This window comes from Nannobrachium achirus, assembly GCF_963921795.1.
Source record: "Nannobrachium achirus genome assembly, chromosome: 19".
Taxonomy (NCBI): domain Eukaryota; kingdom Metazoa; phylum Chordata; class Actinopteri; order Myctophiformes; family Myctophidae; genus Nannobrachium; species Nannobrachium achirus.
In genome coordinates, this window is record NC_137826.1 from 22,049,785 (window position 1) to 22,070,843 (window position 21,059).

General features: G+C 43.0%; 1 long non-coding RNA gene across 2 annotated transcripts; it reads left to right on the plus strand.

Moving 5' to 3' along the window:
- The first annotated feature begins 13,189 nt into the window (after positions 1 to 13,189).
- Positions 13,190 to 19,715, plus strand: LOC308304563. Of its 2 annotated transcripts, none has more exons than XR_013963072.1 (4): positions 13,190 to 13,322; positions 16,300 to 16,361; positions 17,483 to 17,558; positions 18,444 to 19,715. It is a non-coding gene; the product is annotated as an uncharacterized lncRNA (long non-coding RNA). The 2 variants fall into 2 exon arrangements; XR_013963073.1 differs by lacking the exon at positions 13,190 to 13,322 and adding an exon at positions 13,913 to 14,077.
- The last annotated feature ends 1,344 nt before the right edge of the window (positions 19,716 to 21,059 follow it).

Sequence of the window (21,059 nt, forward strand, 5' to 3'; positions counted from 1 at the left end):
CACTGCAGCTGTTTGGACGAGTCCGACAGACCCGAGGGTATGTTCACACACACACATGAATGCAGTTTTTACTATGGTGAAAGAAATGCAAACGCCCTCTTTCCATGCCATACCTGAAGGCAGCATTCAAGAGAATTGCCATGTCCAAAGTCTCCTGAACTTCAATGCAGCATCTTATGTTAAAAGAATTGCCCTCTCTGTGTAGAAATCCATGCCATACGCCACATCTGAGCATGTAGATCTGCTATTTTCACAATAGAACCGTGTTATACAAAATTCCTTAACTCTTAGTGCTCGTCAGGCTGCCGGGTCCCCAGTTAAAACATGATTATTTCGGGGGTCACGGTCTGAAAAGGTTGAGAACCACTGGCATACACTACCTGTCTTTGGGCATTGCGCATAGTAGTAAGCAACCTGTTATTGAGCTGAATTATTGTTATATAGCCCTGGAAATCGGGTTAAATAGTCTTGGAAAGTTTTTGGAAATTAATTGGTAAAGATGTGTGGGAACCCTGTAAATGACATGTTTAAACCCCTCCCCTCCTCTGCCAGGTGAGTGGAGAACTGTTCATTGCGGTGCCCAAGGCCACCTTGTACCAAACCCAGACCTTCTTCGCCAAGGGTAAGGCCCGGCAGATCCAGCAGCTGGTGTCCAAGCTGCGCGGAGACACGCTACGTAGGTATTTAAGAAAAATATTACTGTTAAATGTTTTATCCGGACAAGTGAATGGGAAATGTACTTGTAGTGCCTCAAAATGTTAATGTCAAGCCTTGCTTGTCATCGGTCTGTTCTGTTAACAGGTGTATGTGGAAGTCCCTGGGTGTTTGAACCTGTGTCCTTACCGCGTGTCCTTACCGCTGGTCATAGGGACCAGCACAGCTGCCCCACGCGAACCGCCAGCCACTGCAGCTGTTTGGACGAGTCCGACAGACCCGAGGGTATGTTCACACACACACATGAATGCAGTTTTTACTATGGTGAAAGAAATGCAAACGCCCTCTTTCCATGCCATACCTGAAGGCAGCATTCAAGAGAATTGCCATGTCCAAAGTCTCCTGAACTTCAATGCAGCATCTTATGTTAAAAGAATTGCCCTCTCTGTGTAGAAATCCATGCCATACGCCACATCTGAGCATGTAGATCTGCTATTTTCACAATAGAACCGTGTTATACAAAATTCCTTAACTCTTAGTGCTCGTCAGGCTGCCGGGTCCCCAGTTAAAACATGATTATTTCGGGGGTCACGGTCTGAAAAGGTTGAGAACCACTGGCATACACTACCTGTCTTTGGGCATTGCGCATAGTAGTAAGCAACCTGTTATTGAGCTGAATTATTGTTATATAGCCCTGGAAATCGGGTTAAATAGTCTTGGAAAGTTTTTGGAAATTAATTGGTAAAGATGTGTGGGAACCCTGTAAATGACATGTTTAAACCCCTCCCCTCCTCTGCCAGGTGAGTGGAGAACTGTTCATTGCGGTGCCCAAGGCCACCTTGTACCAAACCCAGACCTTCTTCGCCAAGGGTAAGGCCCGGCAGATCCAGCAGCTGGTGTCCAAGCTGCGCGGAGACACGCTACGTAGGTATTTAAGAAAAATATTACTGTTAAATGTTTTATCCGGACAAGTGAATGGGAAATGTACTTGTAGTGCCTCAAAATGTTAATGTCAAGCCTTGCTTGTCATCGGTCTGTTCTGTTAACAGGTGTATGTGGAAGTCCCTGGGTGTTTGAACCTGTGTCCTTACCGCGTGTCCTTACCGCTGGTCATAGGGACCAGCACAGCTGCCCCACGCGAACCGCCAGCCACTGCAGCTGTTTGGACGAGTCCGACAGACCCGAGGGTATGTTCACACACACACATGAATGCAGTTTTTACTATGGTGAAAGAAATGCAAACGCCCTCTTTCCATGCCATACCTGAAGGCAGCATTCAAGAGAATTGCCATGTCCAAAGTCTCCTGAACTTCAATGCAGCATCTTATGTTAAAAGAATTGCCCTCTCTGTGTAGAAATCCATGCCATACGCCACATCTGAGCATGTAGATCTGCTATTTTCACAATAGAACCGTGTTATACAAAATTCCTTAACTCTTAGTGCTCGTCAGGCTGCCGGGTCCCCAGTTAAAACATGATTATTTCGGGGGTCACGGTCTGAAAAGGTTGAGAACCACTGGCATACACTACCTGTTTTTGGGCATTGCGCATAGGACTAAGCAACCTGTTATTGAGCTCAATTATTGTTATATATTCCTGGAAATTGGGTTAAATATTCTGGAAAAGTTTTGGAAATGAATTGGTAAAAATGTGTGGGAACCCTGATTATACAAATGACCTTAGCCAAACTAATAAAACGGAAATACATTTACGGCATGACATCACAGGTTTAACCCTATTCCTGAGCTTGTGGGTCCCGACTACAGAATAGATATTGAAATGACGCTGGAAGTGTTATAAAGTGAGACATTTTTAAACGGGTCTGACCTGGACTATGGCTGTGAAAATAGCCTTTCGAGCAAAGAATCAATGGGTGCGTTTATATGCACATGTATTCCACTTATATTCGGAATGACTGCTCATTCAGAATAGAAATGCTCATATAAACGTTTAGGAATAGCCATTCCGGTCTGACCGGAATTAATTTTGATTCTGGTCTGAAGGGGTGGTATATGCCGTTTCAACGGGATACATTTGTCATATAAACGCTCCATTCTGAATGACCTGCTGTCTGGAATAAATGAAGTATGTTGCACTGAGTACCCCCCACACCCCACCCTTCTCCGACCTGAAGTATACATGCCCACAGTTCTATTCCGAATGAATCCTTTGGTCATGTAAACGACTGTGGAATGAGGGATACTTGTATTCAGGTCCCATGTAAACGTTTGGGTATGAAGCTCTATTCAGAATAAGTTCATTCTGAATGCCATTCTGAATGTGCATATAAACGCAATGAGTGACAAAAGTACAGCCCTAATCTAGCTCTCCACCTCCAACAGCCGCTGCTGTCGTCACCCGGACCATTGCTGTCACCTGGAGCGGTCTTGCCACAATGCAGGCAGGGATGGTGCTCGGAGAGCTCGCTGGACTGTTGCGCTCCCAGCAGCAGTCCACCTCAACCGAGAGGGCGCTGGCTGGACTCTTTGAGCCCGCCCCTAAGAGGAACAAGAGGCTCCAAGCCATTGCCAGGAACCCAATTGCTGTGCCTTGGGAGCATGAGTTCTGTTGCCTAGCTCAGCCAGGACAGCAGCACAAGCCAACACCACTGGAGTGTGTTGAGCTGAAGAGACGTGGCCTTGGTAAAAGGAGGGTGCGCCTGTCCAGAGAGTCCACCCATCTGGACCTGGTCCGCAGTCTCTACACTGCCTTTCCCCCCCTACAGTTTGGAGGCGGGTTCAAGCTGTATAAGACCAATAGAGCAGGTGAACTGATCGAGATAGATATGCCACCGGGTGGCTACAGTGTCTCGTTTTTAAGAAACGAGAGTGAACTTAATCGGGCTGTGGCGTATGTTGTCCCTATACAACGGCGGCTGGAGGTGGCTGCGTCACAGGGACCTGTGGTAGCTGAGGAACAGGTAATTGCTCATGATTGTCTTATAAGTGTCATATAAACACTCGCATGGTAAGGAATTACTTATGGAATACACCCAAACCTGTTTGCGCTTAATCTTTCTTTTCTTTTTTAAACTTGTGCTCCACTCAGGTTGTCAAGGAGAAGTGCTTGCACTGCCAGCAAGACATTGCCCTGCAGTTTCTGGACCTCCATGTGCGTTCCTGTGGAACTGGGTACTTTAACTTTTTTTTTTTCTGTAATCTGTCCCTCAGTCTGTCCATAGCTGGAAAGTCCATAAAACTGAAATTATGTTTCTGTCTGTTGTACAGCTCATCAGGAGAGACAGAGCATACCCCCCCTGCTGGACCATCTCTGTAAGTACACAATGTCGTGGGTGGGCAGGGTAATATTTTTTGGTTATGTTTCTTCAGAGCATTTAATCCCAAGAGAGCGAACATTATGTTGTTGCAATAACAAGGCACCTTATCGCTTTTGCATTCAATATTTGCTGTGGCCAAAGTAAGCTAGTAACTAACATAAAGCAGACATTTTGGCCCTGGGGATTTCTGACTCAAATGCTGCTATGTTGTAGAAATATTTGTTTAGATCAACAAAATCAGACAAAGCAGTGATCCAAAGGTTCTTGTATTGGTTGTACAGCTGTTTAACAGTTGTCGTGTGTTTTAACAGCAATACCGTCCAGCTTCGAGTGGGACTTCTCCTCGACCCCGGTCTGAAGACTTACTCTCACAAGCACGGTATTGTAATTTCTTTCAAATCCAATACCTCAACTTGAATGTATTAACTTCTACAACTAAAGGATGAACTGAATTTAACACTTTGTCTGTGGTCTGCACACACTTTTCAGCCGTGACTGTTCAGAAAATTCGCATTCCTCTGTCGCGAGACGGGTCGGCGTTGACCACAGCCCTGAGACGCACATTCCCCATCCTGGGAGAGCAGCAGTTCAAGCTGTGCACAGTGGACGGCCGTAAAAACATCAACATGATAGAAAGGAGTCTGTGGAACCCGGTTGGCCTCAAGTCAATGACGACAAACATGAGATCGGCCATCTACGTGCTCCCGAAGGTACTGTCCGTTGTATGCCATGTCCATCAGATTATAGATTAATGAAGGTGGTAAAAGCCTGATTAAGCTGACTTGGAGAACAATTGAAGCTCATGTTGTCCTCTTTGTGCTTCCACCACAGGATAAAATAACTCTGGATGAAGGCAATGCAGACTCTGATTCTGTAAGAACACAAACTGCTGTTGCTTTGTTGATTGCTGGTCAGACATTTGTTGGGGTCTAATCTGTTATGTTCGTTGTTGGGGTCTAATCTGTTATGTTCATCATACAGGAAATGGAGACGGACCAACAGGAAATGGAGACCGACCACTCGGCAGACAGTGACAGCTCGGCTGAAACCATCGTAAGTGAGCTTTGTTTCACAGAAGACTGATATTACATTTAATGTAAATTTCTGTAGCTCATGCCATGTCATAAAACCATTGACTTTTTATTCTATTGTAAATTTCTGTAGCTCATGCTATCGTGTCATAAAACCATTCTGTAGCTCATGCCATGTCATAAAACCATTGACTTTTATTCTATTCTGACTTTTATTCTATTCTGACACAACCTTTCTGTGAATTTGTAGACTGACTCTGAACGGATGGACACCATTCCCTCAGTTGTGGTAAGAGTACACTACAGCAACAGATATACATTATGCTTTACTCATGGTCTATCTCAATAATACTTGGTATGGTTTTCCTCATTCAATGTGTCTAATTCTTAAGGAACCCATGGAGTCAAACAGTGAGGATGCCCATTTTGGCAACAACCAGAGGGGGGACCTTGAAGACTCTGACATTGAAGAAATCATCGGCTTGGTAAGACAAGAATCCATTCAAAGTGTGGCTGTAGAAAATCTAAATTCGGTTTCAGCACAGCAGGTCATTACATCAGCTTGTTTATGTTACTGTATGACCTTTGATTCATTTACTGATTAATTTACTAATACACAAATACATAATCTATTTAATTTTGGAGGTCTCTTTGGAGAACCGGAGAACCGCAGCGACTACGTCCACTGTGGCCGGGGACTCTTCCGCCGCCACCCTGACCGCAGCGACTCCGTCCACTGTGGCCGGGGACTCTTCCGCCGCCACCCTGACCGCAGCGACTACGTCCACTGTGGCCGGGGACTCTTCCGCCGCCACCCTGACCGCAGCGACTACGTCCGCCGAGACCCGGACTGTTGGGAACACACCGATAGGTGAACCCGTCATAATGGTAAAGTCAGAGGCAGCACTATCTGTTTTCTAATCAATGTGGTGTTCAAAACTGATATTATTGAGGATGGATGGAAGGTGATTAATATCTATATTATGTTATGCTTAAATCATTTCTGCTCTTGGTGGCACTAGTTGGATTATATGCTGAGACATACAAACGCGTATTGGAATTGTGTCAATTGTTAAATCTCATATACCAACCTACTTTTTTATTTGTAATCTAGAAATTACCTACACAAACATTTGCTTGCTATGTGTACATTTAATTGTCAATTCTAGTGCGGTCAGTTAAAGAATTATTGAATTGTGGTTTCAGGACGAGCTACAACAGCGCCGCCTGCTGATCACACAGCAGGATGCTGAATATAATAGAAGCCTGGCCATAGACAGAGCGAGGGTATTGAAACGCATACATTCATACACATACAGTATATTATGCACACAGTTTACATTCATACACATACAGTATATTATGCACACAGTTTGTATTAACTGACGCAGTATTTATTTTCTCTCTCTCCCCCCAGACACTTCTTCTGGAAGAAGCTGCCCGACTTGGTGCTGCTGCAGCGAGGAGGCAGGAGGCTGAAGCTCTCCAGGCTCTAAGGATCGCTGAAGAGGCAGAGACTAGACGTCAGGCTGTAAGTACTTGTGCATAGATCGGGTGCTACCTATACATTATTTCACCTTAAGCCAGGTGCTACATCTGAGCCGTATTGGTATTTTCAAAACCAGGGGTGTCCACACTTTAGTTGACTTGAACATCTGAGCCGTATTGGTATTTGACTTGAGTTGCTTTTAAAATGACCAACTCTACATGATCTACCAAGCCAAAAAGATACTTGAGGGGGCTTTAGAATAGTACAGTGCCACCGGTGTTACATACACTAAGACAAACACCCTTGAAATGCCTAACCCTACCTCAGTAAAACTATGCCTAATCCTAACCCTAACCTCAGTAAGACTATGCCTAAACCTAATCGTAACCGTAACCTCAGTCACATTCTTAGTTCCCCGAAGGAGGCACCGCCTGTTCCACATTGTGGAAAAAAACGAGTGCTCCTGTTCTCAATCTAACTGAATCTCAAACAGACATATATATTTAGGAGCATGTCATGTGGTCTACCTGCACAGCCTTTGTGATCAACTGGTAACGAAAAAAAATAGGAATTTGAAGGTTAAGTTCCAGAAGACAAATGGACATTTCAGCCACTAATGACCCCATTTAATCTTTTGATAGGTTGTGGAAAGGAGGATGGCTGAAAGTCGGTTGGCAAGCCCCAGCAATGGGTTCTTGTTCAAATTTAAATATCCAGACCTTTTAACTCGACAAAAGAAGTTTCGCCTGGGGAGCTCTGTCCAGGTAACTAAAATATGCTGTCATCAATATTGCTGTATTCTTAGACATGACTTTGAAACTATTGGGTGACATGCAAGCATTCTGAGCTCTAGAGCCAGATGCTAAAAGCTACATTATAGGAATTTAATAAATGTAATGTTAAATGGCCTGGTATAATGGCTGTTTCAACAGTGTACACTCGTTCATTTATAGTCTGTTTCATCATTGCACACGTCTGTTTCATCATTGCACAATTGTTTTTTGCGTGTGTGCGTTCGTTCGTTGCTTCGCTCGTTCGTTGCTTCATTCGTTCTTGCACATACGCATGTTGGGCCTGTGTATGTGCGCGTGCATGTGCCCCTTGTCTCTCCCTTGTCTCTCTCCTCTCTCTCTCTCTCTCATGGCTCTTTAGCCTTTGTAAAGTGAGATGGCTCTTTAGCCTTTGTAAAGTGAGAGAGTCTTGAGATAACTTGTTATGATTTGACACTTTAATAAAATTGAATTGAATTGAATTTTTCATTCATAGAGTCTTGTATCCTTCGCTGGAGCAGTTCATCAAGCAACAGAGAGATTCCGTCTAACGTCCCGAACACCTGTGTTGGAACTCTACAGTGACAGAGTTGGGACGTTAGCGGACGTTGGCTTTACGCAGGGAACAACCCTGCATGTTCGATGGCTTGACCACACGGTATTTTTATTTAAGTTTATTATAAACTGTATCAAACATAAGTATGTTAATTTTGTACTGTTGAGGCCCAAAAGTTAAATTCCCTGTCTGTCTTCTCACATTTCAGGATTCATTCCCTGTCGACACAGTGTCTCCTCTCTCTCGTCCAGCAGCAGTTGTCGCCATCTCTCCTCCAGCGGTCGCCATCTCTCCGCCAGCTGTCGCCGTTTCTCCTCCAGCTGTCGCCATCTCTCCTCCAGCGGCAGTTGTCGCCATCTCTCCGCCAGCTGTCGCCGTCTCTCCTCCAGCTGTCGCCATCTCTCCTCCAGCGCCAGTTGTGGCCATCTCTCCAGCGCCAGTTGACGCCATCTCACCTCAAGCGCCAGTTGTTGACGTCTCTCCTCCATCGCCAGTGTCGTCTCCTCTCTCTGTAGCAGAGCTGTCAGCTTCTAGTGCGCTACCAGACCCCCAAGAAGAACTCAGAAACGTGTTGAGGACACTCAAGGCCAATGTTGATTTTAAATCTCTGCCACCACCTGGAAACTGTGTTAATGTGAACAGAAGTGACATCTTGGGTTCTTCGCTGAGGGCGTTTAAAAGAAAAACATTCAACCCCAACAAGAGGCTCGATGTTGTCTTTGTTGACACCTGCGGTCGGGGAGAGGGAGCTGTAGATACTGGTGGCCCTACACGCGAGCTCATCACTCTGCTCATGCAGGCCATAATGAGCTCTCAAGTCTTTGTGGGTTCGGCTCAGAGTAAGAATCTTGCGCTGGACGCAGTAGGTATGTACATGAGGATACAGCACTTAACACCTAGATACACCTTGAATCAAATTTATCCTAGGCTGCACTTTGCAGCAGATACACTGTCAATCAAGAAATGTGTAATTGTAGTCCTATGACAAGAGGAAAACATTTGCATGCGTTCTTCATAGACTGCATGCAAATACACATTACTTTTTATCCTGCCTGACAAAACCAAAAATCTCTGTCCCCGGTTTCAGCACTCAATAGGGGCAACTATCGAGTCATAGGCTCGATGTTGTCTGTCTGCCTGGTCCACGGAGGAGTGGGGCCCAGTGTCTTCTCTGAAAGACTGCTCAGCCAAATCCTAGGACGGCCACCGCCACCTGTTAGCATTGACGAGGTGGATGACGAAGATCTAAAGGCTGGCTTGCAGAAGGCAAGTAGTGAATTTGCTCACACAGTTTTCTAAACTGTATAGAAGTTAAGAGGAAGTATAAATAAATAACTATTCAAATGTAAGTAGGGTAGATGTTGTGGCAATTTATTTAGTTCATTTGCAGAATAAGAAACATGGATTAGCCTATGTGCTGGCATGACAGTCTTTGTGAGGCAGTCAAAAGCTGTCGAGTCAGAGAGAAACAACGCTTGCAAAAAGTCTGACCCCCCAGGTCAAAAGGCTGTTTTATGTTATGTTGCCTGAAGAGCGCAGATATTATACAGCTCTTAATATACGATGCAAACAACTTGGTGTCCCTCTCTTGAGGTCCTGCAGACACTGTTTAGAACCCAGTGTTAACTTTGGTCTAAGGAAATTAAGTGTTGCAAGGCTTAGGCACATTTTATGGAATTTCTTGCAATATAGAAATGTTACGTACGTTCTCAAAATACCTTGGATTTACCGTATTGCAGATACAACAAGCAGAGACACTGAAGGAGATTCAGGCGGAACAGACCAGACTCTCCCAAGTCGGCGGTCTGGGATTGGTGGTCCGAAATTTGAGTGACCGGGACGAGCTGGTCCAGTCGGCGCTCGAGTTCTACCTGAATGCACGTCTCTGTTTGCCTGTACGAGAGTAAGTGAACATTAGCCATTTATGTTTAAGAGTCTAGTTGCTATCGTTTGCTGTTTACCTGCTATTATTGTTAGCTGTAATAGATAAATCCAGCAGCACAAAAAAGCATTTCAATGGACTGTATTTGATTCTTAAACAAGTACACACGTGCTGTATGCCTTGTATTATCTAATCTCTTAGGTTGAGCCATGGCTTGGAGAACCTCGGAGTCCTGCAGGCTCTCCGAGACCACACAGCCCTGCAAAGACTTTTTGTTGGAGGCCCACCAGAACCTGTGACTGCAGCAGACTTGAAGGGGCTCTTCAGAGTCCATTATTCAGTCGAAGGGAGCTCCAGGAGATCTGCGGAGGAGCGAACCATTGCCTTTTGGAGGGATTGGTTGGCTGATGTCGAGGGTAGGTTTCAGATTTTTAATATTATTCAAAAAAGGGCTAATTATAGTTTCATAATCAATGACACAGTATGCTGTATATTCTTTGGAGCAGTTCGGTTCACTAAAACCTCACATCTTTTCTTTTACAGCTGGGGAGGCGGTGCTGGAGGCGGAAGCTGTCCTCGGTGAAGACATCCTTGATGGATGGGAAGCGGTTGACGATGGCTTGCGGGCAGATGGAAAGGTGCAACTTCTGAGGCGTCTCACTTTGGAAGAAGTGCTCCGTTTTGCCACCGGAGCAAAGACCATACCACCGCTTGGGTTCGCCCCAGTCCCCCAAATGCGCTTCCTGCATGAGCTGGACGGTAACAAAAACAGATTTCCAAAGGCAAACACGTGTGCCCTGGTGCTGCGACTGCCCATACATAATGTGTATGAAGACTTCTCTGAGAACATGGTGTCAGGAATTGTTCAGTCTCCTCACTTTGGAGCTGCTTAAATGTCCAGTACTTTACATGGAACATTTGTGTTCATTTTGATACCAATACTTGTGGGACATGCCTACCCTCTATCAGGAGTCTTCAATGTTTTAAGGCCAAGGACGCCTTAGTTGAGAGCGAAGCCGGGACTGCCACTTCATAGAGTTCATTGTTTGACAGCAGGATCAACAGTGTATTTTGGATTCATGTTAATGTGCGTTTTCAGATAAACACTTGAAATGTCAATACGTAATCTGACTTTTCACTCTGTACTAGTCTGCCCTTTAGATTAGACTAAAACTAATCTACAATTTCATTGTTGACAGCAGGATCAACAGTATATTTTGAATTCATGTTAATGTGTGTTTTCAAATATTTAAACATTTGAACTGTCAATACTTTGACTTTTCACTCTGTTCCACTCTGCCCTTTAGGCTATTGAACTGTCAATACTTTGACTTTTCCCTCTGTTCCACTCTGCCCTTTAGGCTAGACTACCGGTAAATGTTCTTTGACAATCTACAAGCTCACAGTGCGAGGCATTGAGATTTTAGATCTGCGATAGTTCATTGTTTGACAGCAGGATCAACAGTGTATTTTGGATTCATGTTAATGTGCGTTTTCAGAAAAACACTTAAAATGTCAATACTTAATCTGACGTTTCACTCTGTACTAGTCTAATCTACAAGTTCATTGTTGACAGCAGGATCAACAGTATATTTTGAATTCATGTTAATGTGTGTTTTCAAATATTTAAACATTTGAACTGTCAATACTTTGACTTTTCACTCTGTTCCACTCTGCCCTTTAGGCTAGACTACTGGTAAATTTTCTTTGACAATCTACAAGCTCACAGTGCGAGGCATTGAGATTTTAGATCTGTGATAGAAACTATATTAACCACTTGTCAAAAATAGCAAAGATTAGCAGGACCCGAGTACCACCTAAGGGTCCCTGACCCCTGAACCCCTGTTGAAGACCCCTGCTCTGTGTTATGCTTTTAATTTAAAAATTGTTACTGTCAACATACAAATTGGAATACAGGGTTTTTGACAGACAATGACCATATAATAGAAATGGGGGACATTGGATCACAACCCCATAAAAAGAAAGACATTGTTGGAAAGAATTGGCAGTAGTGGTTGAATAAATATGATGAGTCTCATCTAGCCAAGTGACGTTGAAGAGCTCTATATTGAAAATGGACTCATCCAATTCACATCAACTTTAATGGTTCCTGAGGGCTAATTCCTTTGACAGCCTGGTGGTAAAAATATAAACTGTGTAAAAAAGGAAAAGCCACAGAGCTTTGTTGGTCTGTCTCATAGCCTATAGTATGTCATGTGGCCAATGTCAGGAAGGTGAGAAGTTGCTTGGCTTGTAGTTCTGTTTTTTTTTTGTTTTTTTTTTATTTTTAGGATGTAGCCGAGGAAGTAAGGGCAACGTTATCATGAGGCTGTAGATCATATTGTGCTTTTTTTATACCACCAGTATACTGTAATCTGTATACAGTATACCACGGTATGACCTCATTGTTAACTGCAATACTTTGATTAGCTCTGCCTGAAGCCCAGAAACATATCTCAGTAGATGCTCACTTCATTTCTATCATTGGATTCCTGGGTTTGAATCCAAATCCTTGAATGATTTTGGGGGGTGGCTTTGTGGAGAATAAGTGGGCAGCAGGGTTTTTACAAACTAGCAATGGGCAGGCTGTGTTCAGGTGTTCTCATAATGTATGGATGCTGTTCCAATCTATTCTTGCTCAAGTTCCTTGCTGTTGAGCACCTGGCTCTCATCTGAAAACTTCACTTAAATGTTTATGTGCACAGAAGAGTTTGAATCCCTGATTGAACAGGGAAAAATAAATGTTTATGTGCGCATAAGAGTTTGAATCCCTGATTGAACAGGGAAAATTGTAAACAATTTGAGAATGGCTGGAGTGGTATCGAATAAAAATGTACTGCATAAAAATGTACTGCAAAGAAAGATTGTTACTGTTAAATTGTAAAAGTGATTTCAAATCATTTTGGTGTGTTTTTTTGTTTTTTGTTTCAGGAAGTAGATCTCAAAAGCACTAACTGAAGTTGGTAACACCACTTCTGACTTAGTTCTTGGCCACACTGGCCTGTAGCATTTTAACAAAAAAATTAATGGCCTGGCCTGCATTCTACAAAACACGCTGTCGATGAAAGGGAATTTCTTGTTATTGGTGTCAAGTATCAAGCACATGTATTTTAAACAATAGTTACTGGTGAAGACTTAAAATGCTAGAATTATTAAAGCGCCACCTTCTGTTCAAATATTCCATGCATTTTTAGTGAGACTCACTCTCAGTCATAAGTGTCATGTTTAAAACATGAATACAGCAAATATTCAAGAGTTTTAGGAATAGAGGTTAAAGTAGAAGAGTGTTAGAGGTTGATAAGTAGAGTTAAAATGTTGAAAAAATAAACACCTTCCTATCACATTTTGGAAAACATGAACGCTATTTTTGAACAAGCGATTAAAACATTTTAGAGGGAAAAGTAAAAATCATGTTTCAAACTACTTGGCTGCTGTTCCAGCTTTGGCCAGTAGGAGGGCTTGGAGCTGCTGCGAGTAGCTAACTTGTTGCGCATGCGTGTGAACTGCGTCTAGATCCAGGAAGGACTGCAAGAAAAGAGACCAGACCCCTATGGACCAGACACGCAGGGAAATACACATCACGAGAACAGAAGTAAAATAATCCAGAATAAACAATATAAAGGAGGAAAACACAGGACGGAGGGGAATATAAACTTCAGCCAGGTAGGCCTGTGTCTGGTTTGATGCAACATGGTTACTGTTTGTTAACTATACCGTATGCTAACGTATTGGAATACAGTTTACAGTTTACAGTTTAGGCATTTAGCAGACGCTTTTAATCCAAAGCGATTTACAATAAGCAAATAACATCACAATAATAAACAAGATAATATGTCAGAACATCATCAACAATATAACAAATGCAAATGGATATCTATCTAGACACAGTAAAAAAACACAGTAATAGTCTAGACTAGCGCATAGGCCTATAAACAAACAAAAAAAAGACTACCTTTCTTCTGTTAAAACAATAACGAATGAAAGGCAGATATACAAGCTCACAACGCGCCGCTAAGCAAGCACCACTTTATGAGCTTGTAGATCGGCTATTTTCACTACTACTTGTACATTTGTGTTCTTGGGTTTCTTCGTGCAATTCAATTGCAACAAATAATTCAATGCGTTTAGTCCAAGCTGCCGTTCGCCTGCTCCGTCCGCGGCTATAGTCTCTTATTTTGAAAGCCGCTCACGACCTTTTGATATTTACCCGGAAGTGTTAAAGCGTACACAGTAATGGCGGATCGATCATAGAATAGGGATCGATGCCTTTCAGTTTGTACCATTTAGCGAAAATCCAATGCCATCCTTGGCATCAAAAGTGTTTTTGGGAGAAAATGGACATCAAAGATGAGAAAGACCGTTGGCTTCCATGTTAAGGGATCACTATTGTGTGCACGTGGATGCGCGATGATGAATCGGTGAGTCCTAGCCTGGGGCTAGCCTAGATACTAATGCATCTAGCTAACTAACTAACTGTAGTATCCCTAGTACCTTGTTTTAATATTGGTTGGGATGTCTAGCTCAGCTAGGCTAGGTCCAGCCCTTGCCAGCTTTATTGTATATACAGTATATTTCGCGAGTATTCGAAGGATCGGCACTATAAATACTCGAGTATATTTTGCGATATCAATCAAAACAATATATATATATATATATATATATATATATATATATATATATATATATATATATATATATATAAAACGCTCCCTCATACGACGGTGACGCTCGGACGCTACACAGTGTACCTATGTTCCCCAGGTTCTATGTTCCCCACTTTCTTACCACCTAACCCTACCCCTAACCCTAACCATAACCTCACTAAACTAATGCTTGAGGTGGGGAGGTTGGACGTTACATGTCTCCTTTCAGACAGGTCTCCTTTCCGACATGTCTCCATTCAGAGTTCAGACACTAACCCTATCTCTTACCCTAACCCCCCCATGGAAGTGTTGCCACTCCGACAATAAGAAGTCACTGTCGGAATGGAGATATGTCTGAATGGAGAATGGACATGTTCCCATGTCTCCATTCAGACATATCTCCATTCCGACAGTGACTTCTTATTGTTGGAGTGGCGACACTCCCATGGGCCTAAGGTTTAGGGTTAGGGTTAGAGATAGAAGCAAGAAAAGACCAGTTTTGATCACATTCACATTTGAGTCAATTATGAAGCGATTTCGAAAATTAAAACGTCTCCATGTTGCTTGGGAAGTCTACAATCTTCCATGACAAATGTCTGTATTATGTCCCTGTAAATATTTAAATGTTCGCTAATTTAAAATAGCCGATGTACAGTACTACAAGGATGTATTGAAGACAACAATATGAAGAGATGTTTGTTTTCAGCTGTGAAATGCTGTCCGCAGCTTACAGTTGCAAGTCTTAGTCTTTTGAATAACACACGATTTTGTCTTAGTCTTCTGAAATTGTTTTTGTCTAGTCTTGTTTTAGTCGACTACATTTTTTAGTCTTAGTCTTATGGGAGTAGTCTTAGACTTTTAGTCTTTGTCTTTTAGGAGAAAGTTTTTTAGGCTAAATATAACCATATTGTGAACAAGACATTGTCTTCTGCTGGTGGTTACTTGGTTAAAATAAACCATAAAATATGTATTTGGCTTTAGTTTCATTGCAGTTACATACCAGTGTTAATTTTTACAGCCATTAGTCTCAGATGTAGATTTAGTCATAGTCTTTTGATTAACACAAATAATAGTCTTAGTCTTCTGAAATTGTTTTAGTCTAGTCTTATCGACAAAATATCAAAATCTTGTAGTCTCTTATTAGTCTTAGTTGACAAAATTAACACTGCTTGCTATTAACCCATTTAGTCCTGAACACATTATGACGCAATATTTTATGCTTTAAATATTTAAAAATAGCAGATATACAAGCTCACAGCGCGGCACTAAGTGCCGTGCTGCGAGCTTGTAGATCTGCTATTTTTTTTAAATCGTGAAAATTTGAATTTTGTCCCGATTCTATAAGTGTCTTTTGAATCCTTCTAAGATTTTTTTGAAAAACCTGGCTCCGAGTGCCGCGCTGTGAGCTTGTATATCTGCTATTTTTCACTGGTTAAAGCAGTCAATAATTCTAGGCCTAAATTTGACATTAAGGTAAATTACTTTTCTGTTTGAATGTATACATTCATTCACTGGCCTGGTTTGTCCCACAGGCCTTTTAAGTCAGAGATTTGTTTACACTGTATCTCGAATCAGATATATTAAAGACTGAAAGTCTGGTTCCCTTGGGCAGTGGTTCTCAACCGGTGGTGGGTCCCCAAATTATTTGGGGGGTCCCTAGATGAATAACTCGGATGTGCAACATTGTTTTCTCACTCGACAGTAAACAAGTTTTAACTGTATGGAGGGTTTAACTATGCACATTTCTGAAGTGACAATTTAAGGACGTTAATACCTCTTCAGGGTGAGGGGGTCCCCAGTTAAAAATGTCAGGTCGTGGCCTGAAAAGGTTGAGAAACACAGCCCAAGGGGAATCTCTGACAGCTGCTAAAAGCTGGTGTAACTTTAAAAACGTTTACTGAAAACTATTTTCACTAAACAATCTGCTTCATGTAGCATGTTAGGGGTCTTGTATGGGTCGTACATCTGTTTAACTGTTGTTGTGTGTGTTTTAACAGCAATAACATGCAGCTTTGTGTGGGACTTCTCAACCCGAGACTGAAGGCGTACTCCAAGCACGGTATTGAAATCTCTTTCAATTCTAATACCTCAACTAAAATGTAATAACCTCTACAACTAGAGGATGAACTGAACCCCTTTGTCTGCGGTTTGCACTGAACACACTTTTCAGCCTTGAAGATCTGGATGTTCTCGATTGCCTTCCTTTTAAAAGGAATACATTCACACCAGACACAACTTGAAGAAACAAAAATATGAATTGATATGCAGCTCCTAGGCTGAACTTGGCAGCAGATACACTTAGGGGTCGTGCAGTCTACAAGCTCACAACACGTCGCATCCGCGACGCGTTCTGAGCTTTTAGATCTGTGCACTCGGATAGTAACTTAGCTACTTGGACTTTTCAGACACAGACAGCTGTGTGTGAACAAACCAGAAGAGAAACGGGTAGTCAGATCGTGTACAGTGATTCTGTAAACTCACGTCTCAACTCGCAGTGATTGAGTGCTGCTATATACAGGTTTTAGTTACAAGACTTGACAGAAAAGGTTATAAAATCGCCTATTTTTTGTTCTTTTTTGACCGTGGTAGGCACACTGACACGGTACGGCGGTTACCGTCCCCAACCCTAGATACACTGTCAATCAAATGTGTGCACTGACAAGTAAACGTTTGACTTTGATTGTAGACTTTTAGCATATCTATGTTAGATAGATATCTACAAGCGCTTGGGGCTTGTGTCCATTTGGGTCCCATGACAACAGAGGAAAACATTGGGAATGTCTTTAGATAAAGACTGCACCGAGTACAACTGCAGATCACAATCATTTGTGTCCTACCCTAACTAAAATTGTCTGTCAGCACCCGACAGTGGCAGCTCCATGTGTCTGCCAAGACTGAGTGACTGGGATGACTGAGTGACTGGAATGAACTGGTGGAAATCTGCCTTGGATTTCTACTTGAATGTTAGACTGTTTTTTGCCTCTACAAGAGTGTGTGTGAACATGAAATGTAATTTCTGTTTAAGATTCTAGTAGCCATTTTAGTGTTTACCTGCTATAGATAAATCCAGTGGCACAAAGAAATGCATAACATTTCCGTGGACTGTAGTTAAGGATTTGTTTTATGCCCATGTATTAATGACCACAAATGACTGACATGATCTTCTCTGCTGTTTTAAAGGTGCGTGACGCCATGGTGAGCCTGGGTGTGCTGCAGGCTCTCAGACACGGACCTGCCCTGTCAGGAGGACCGACTCGTGAGTTCCTTATTGATGAAGGCTCTCCTCAGCTCTTGCTTCTTTGTGGGTTCGGCAGGCAAGATGTCTCTGCTGCCAAGACTGAGTCTGGATTTACACTGCCACATAAATCTAGCCTGAATCAGATCTGTGTCACATCAAAAGTGGAATCGGAATTTAAAAAAATAGTCTAAATCCAGACAGGTCACATGCAGGTCACATGAAATCTGATTTTGAGAAACCACATCCAGAGGTGGTTTCAAATCCGATCCAAATTGGATCTGAGGACATCTGTATTAGAAAGCAGTAACCACATCCACCCCATAGAGTTATACGCAAGTCACATGCAAGTCACATCAAACTGTCCATACGTCACTTGCTGCTGCGCGACCCGAGCGCGGAGCTCCAAATGACGTCATTACAGAGCGCGAGTATTTACTATTTGATTACAGCGCGGCACTGAGCACATGAGAAAAACAAGAGAGAAGAGAGAAAACACCTGAGCTAAACGGATAAAACCAGAGAGAAAAGCGAAACACAAGAGTAATGAAAAGAAGGGAGAAAAACAATATTGTAACGTGTGCTTGTTTTTGTTGTTGTCGCCTTTCTGTAATGTCGCATTTCCTGAACATAATCAACGTTATGGTGTAATGACGCCTACGTCGTTACCACGGTAACCAAAGCAGATATGTCGACTAAGTGCAGCTTTGGGCTGCCGCTGTTAAAATCAGATCAGATCTGTGTCACTTGCAAATGCAGTGTGAAAAGTCGGGCCAAAAGATCCGATTTGGGGTGGATAGCACAAAGAAATGCAAACATTTTCATTGACTGTAGTTAACGATTTGAAACTTTACAACTAAAGTGGACACTTGGGTTTTGACATGATCCTTCTCTGGTGTTTTAAAGGTGAGTTGACGCCATGAAGAACCTGTGTGTGCTGCAGGCTCTCAGAGACGGACCTGCCCTGGAAAGACTGTTTGTTGGAGGCCCCCCCGGCACCTGACTGCAGCATCACTGAAGGAGCTCTTGAGGGTCTAGTATTCTGTGGCAGGGACCTCCTGAAGGTCTGCTGAGGAGCGAACAGTTTTTTACAGGATTCTCTCTCTGATGTAGTATGTGTCAGACTTTGGTTACTGGAATAAAAAAAGGGCTACTGATAAACTATTCACAATCAATGACGCTGTACTATGTATTGTCTGGGGCACTTCATTAAAATGTCACATCTTTACCGTACAACTAGGGAACAGTCCTAGACGGGGACATGGAACCGGTTTAGGTGTCGCTGAATGACGTTCTCTGTTTCTCCACAGGAGCCTTCACCCCACAGCCTACACTTTGCTTCCTCCATGACCCACTGGATGGAAATAAAAGGGTGTTTCCTGAGGCAAACACCCGTTGTGGCCTGCTGCGGAGATTGACTCTTCATCTTGTTTATGAAGACTTCAGTGACTTCATGATATTGTGCATCCTCCAGTATCTACAAATTCAATGCTATTGCAACTTTGAAAACCGTCACATCTTGTCTGTAATGCCTTGATGTCTATGGCTGCTGACCTATTGTGACATCACATTCTGTTACATTCATATTGTGACACACATGCCCATATTTGGGGGGGAAAAAATATTTTGTCAACTTGCCAAATGCAACTCGAATCACACTTTCAAATTAATTCCATCCTTTGTGAATTCCGTCCTGGACAGGTGTGGTCGCTTTTAACCCTTGATCGGCTTATTGGGTTTCATTTAATAGTGTTCCAAAGATGTTCTGACCAAGGGGGGGGGGAAGAAAAAAGGGGGAGCTACTTGAATACATGACTATTGGGATCCAGTCTGTAGTTAAAAAATTGGATTGAACGATTAAAAGATAGGGGAGAGGAATATATTTATAGATGGATGGCATTTCAAAGGCTTATTGCTTCATGAATCCAATTACAGATGTTGTTATATAAGCCCTATAGGGCAGGGATCTTCAACGTTTTCAGGCCATGGAACCCTCTAAGTGATGTGAAGATGGAGCAGGGACCCCTACCACCTCGGGGGGACGGGGCTACAACAACAAGCGTCAATTTCGCAGAACCCCTGTTGAAGACCTCTGCTATAGGGCACTCATTGTATAATCATATCACTGTACTAATGTTTACGCTCTCAATAGCCAAAAGATCCATGTGTTCGTGAAAAGATCAGATAATTTATTTTCTAATAAACTTTACTGTTTCAAAGTGTGGAGCAGCAACAACAACACCAGTGCAGTGTGACAATGTACACATCAATCGATCCCCGAGAAACTAGTAAAAATGATGCACACATCAAACTGATTGATTGATGAAGAATTTATTAGAAGTTTGCAATAGAAAAAGTACAGTTTCATGACCGTACAAATCACTGGTACAAGGTCAACTAAAAGGAGATCCTAGAAAGCCGAAGCTTATTTCCACAGGAACCACACTTTAAGTATCTCATAACAGAAAATGTTGATGTCAAAAGTGGGATTTCGAACCCAGGACTCCAGGGGAGACAGTAACCTAAATGCAGCGCCTTAGACCGCTCGGCCGTCCTGACTTAATTTAGATTCATAAGCATAACAAAAGGATAACAAACACTCGTCAGTGAGACATAACAGGTCCATTTGGTTACCAACTCCTTCATTTAGCTGTGGTCCACTTGGAACCCCCCCCCAGGACCACCGGTGGTCCTTTTAAGGTCTGTATTGTACCACAATCAAAATAAATCAAGCTATTTTGTGACGTCACGTCAGCCCTAAGGAGCACAGACAGCGACAGTGACAGACCAACGCATGCTCGCATGAACGTCTGGATGGATTTTTTATTTGATATACACGTCTACACACACACACGCAGGTTTAGCGCTGAATCAAATGGGTGGCACACATCTCACACGTGCGTTCCAGAGCAGAGCAACAAGTCAATCACGCGTACAGTTCATAGCGGCGCTGCATTTGACCGTGTCGTCTCACGCATGATGGCCACATGGCCATTAGATGTATGCGTGCGTTAACACATGCGTTCGCCACAAACGCCTAACACTACGCGACCTCGCGTTCCCCTGTGAGGCACAAAAGAGAAGGCACACGGGGACGCGTGACAGCGACGTCTGCGCGTTATGATTCAAAAGCCATTTGAAAATTACAGGAGACGTTCATGCGTTCAGTACAACACAGATAAAATCGAATGCGTGCGCGCGAGTGTAGCAACGTCCATGTGGCACGATTTGCGCTCGATACACACACACACACACACACACACACACACACACACACACACACACACACACACACACACACACACACACACACACACACACACACACACACACACACACACACACACACACACACACAGGAATGTGCATGGGGAGGAGAAGTGACGTTACATGGCAGGTTCGTTACCGTGTGTGTGTGTGCGCGTGTGTGTGTGTGTGTGTGTGTGTGTGTGTGTGTGTGTACACATTTCTCTCTTCTGTAAGCCTGTCTGTGTCTACCGTTACGTGGGTCGCACACGTGTG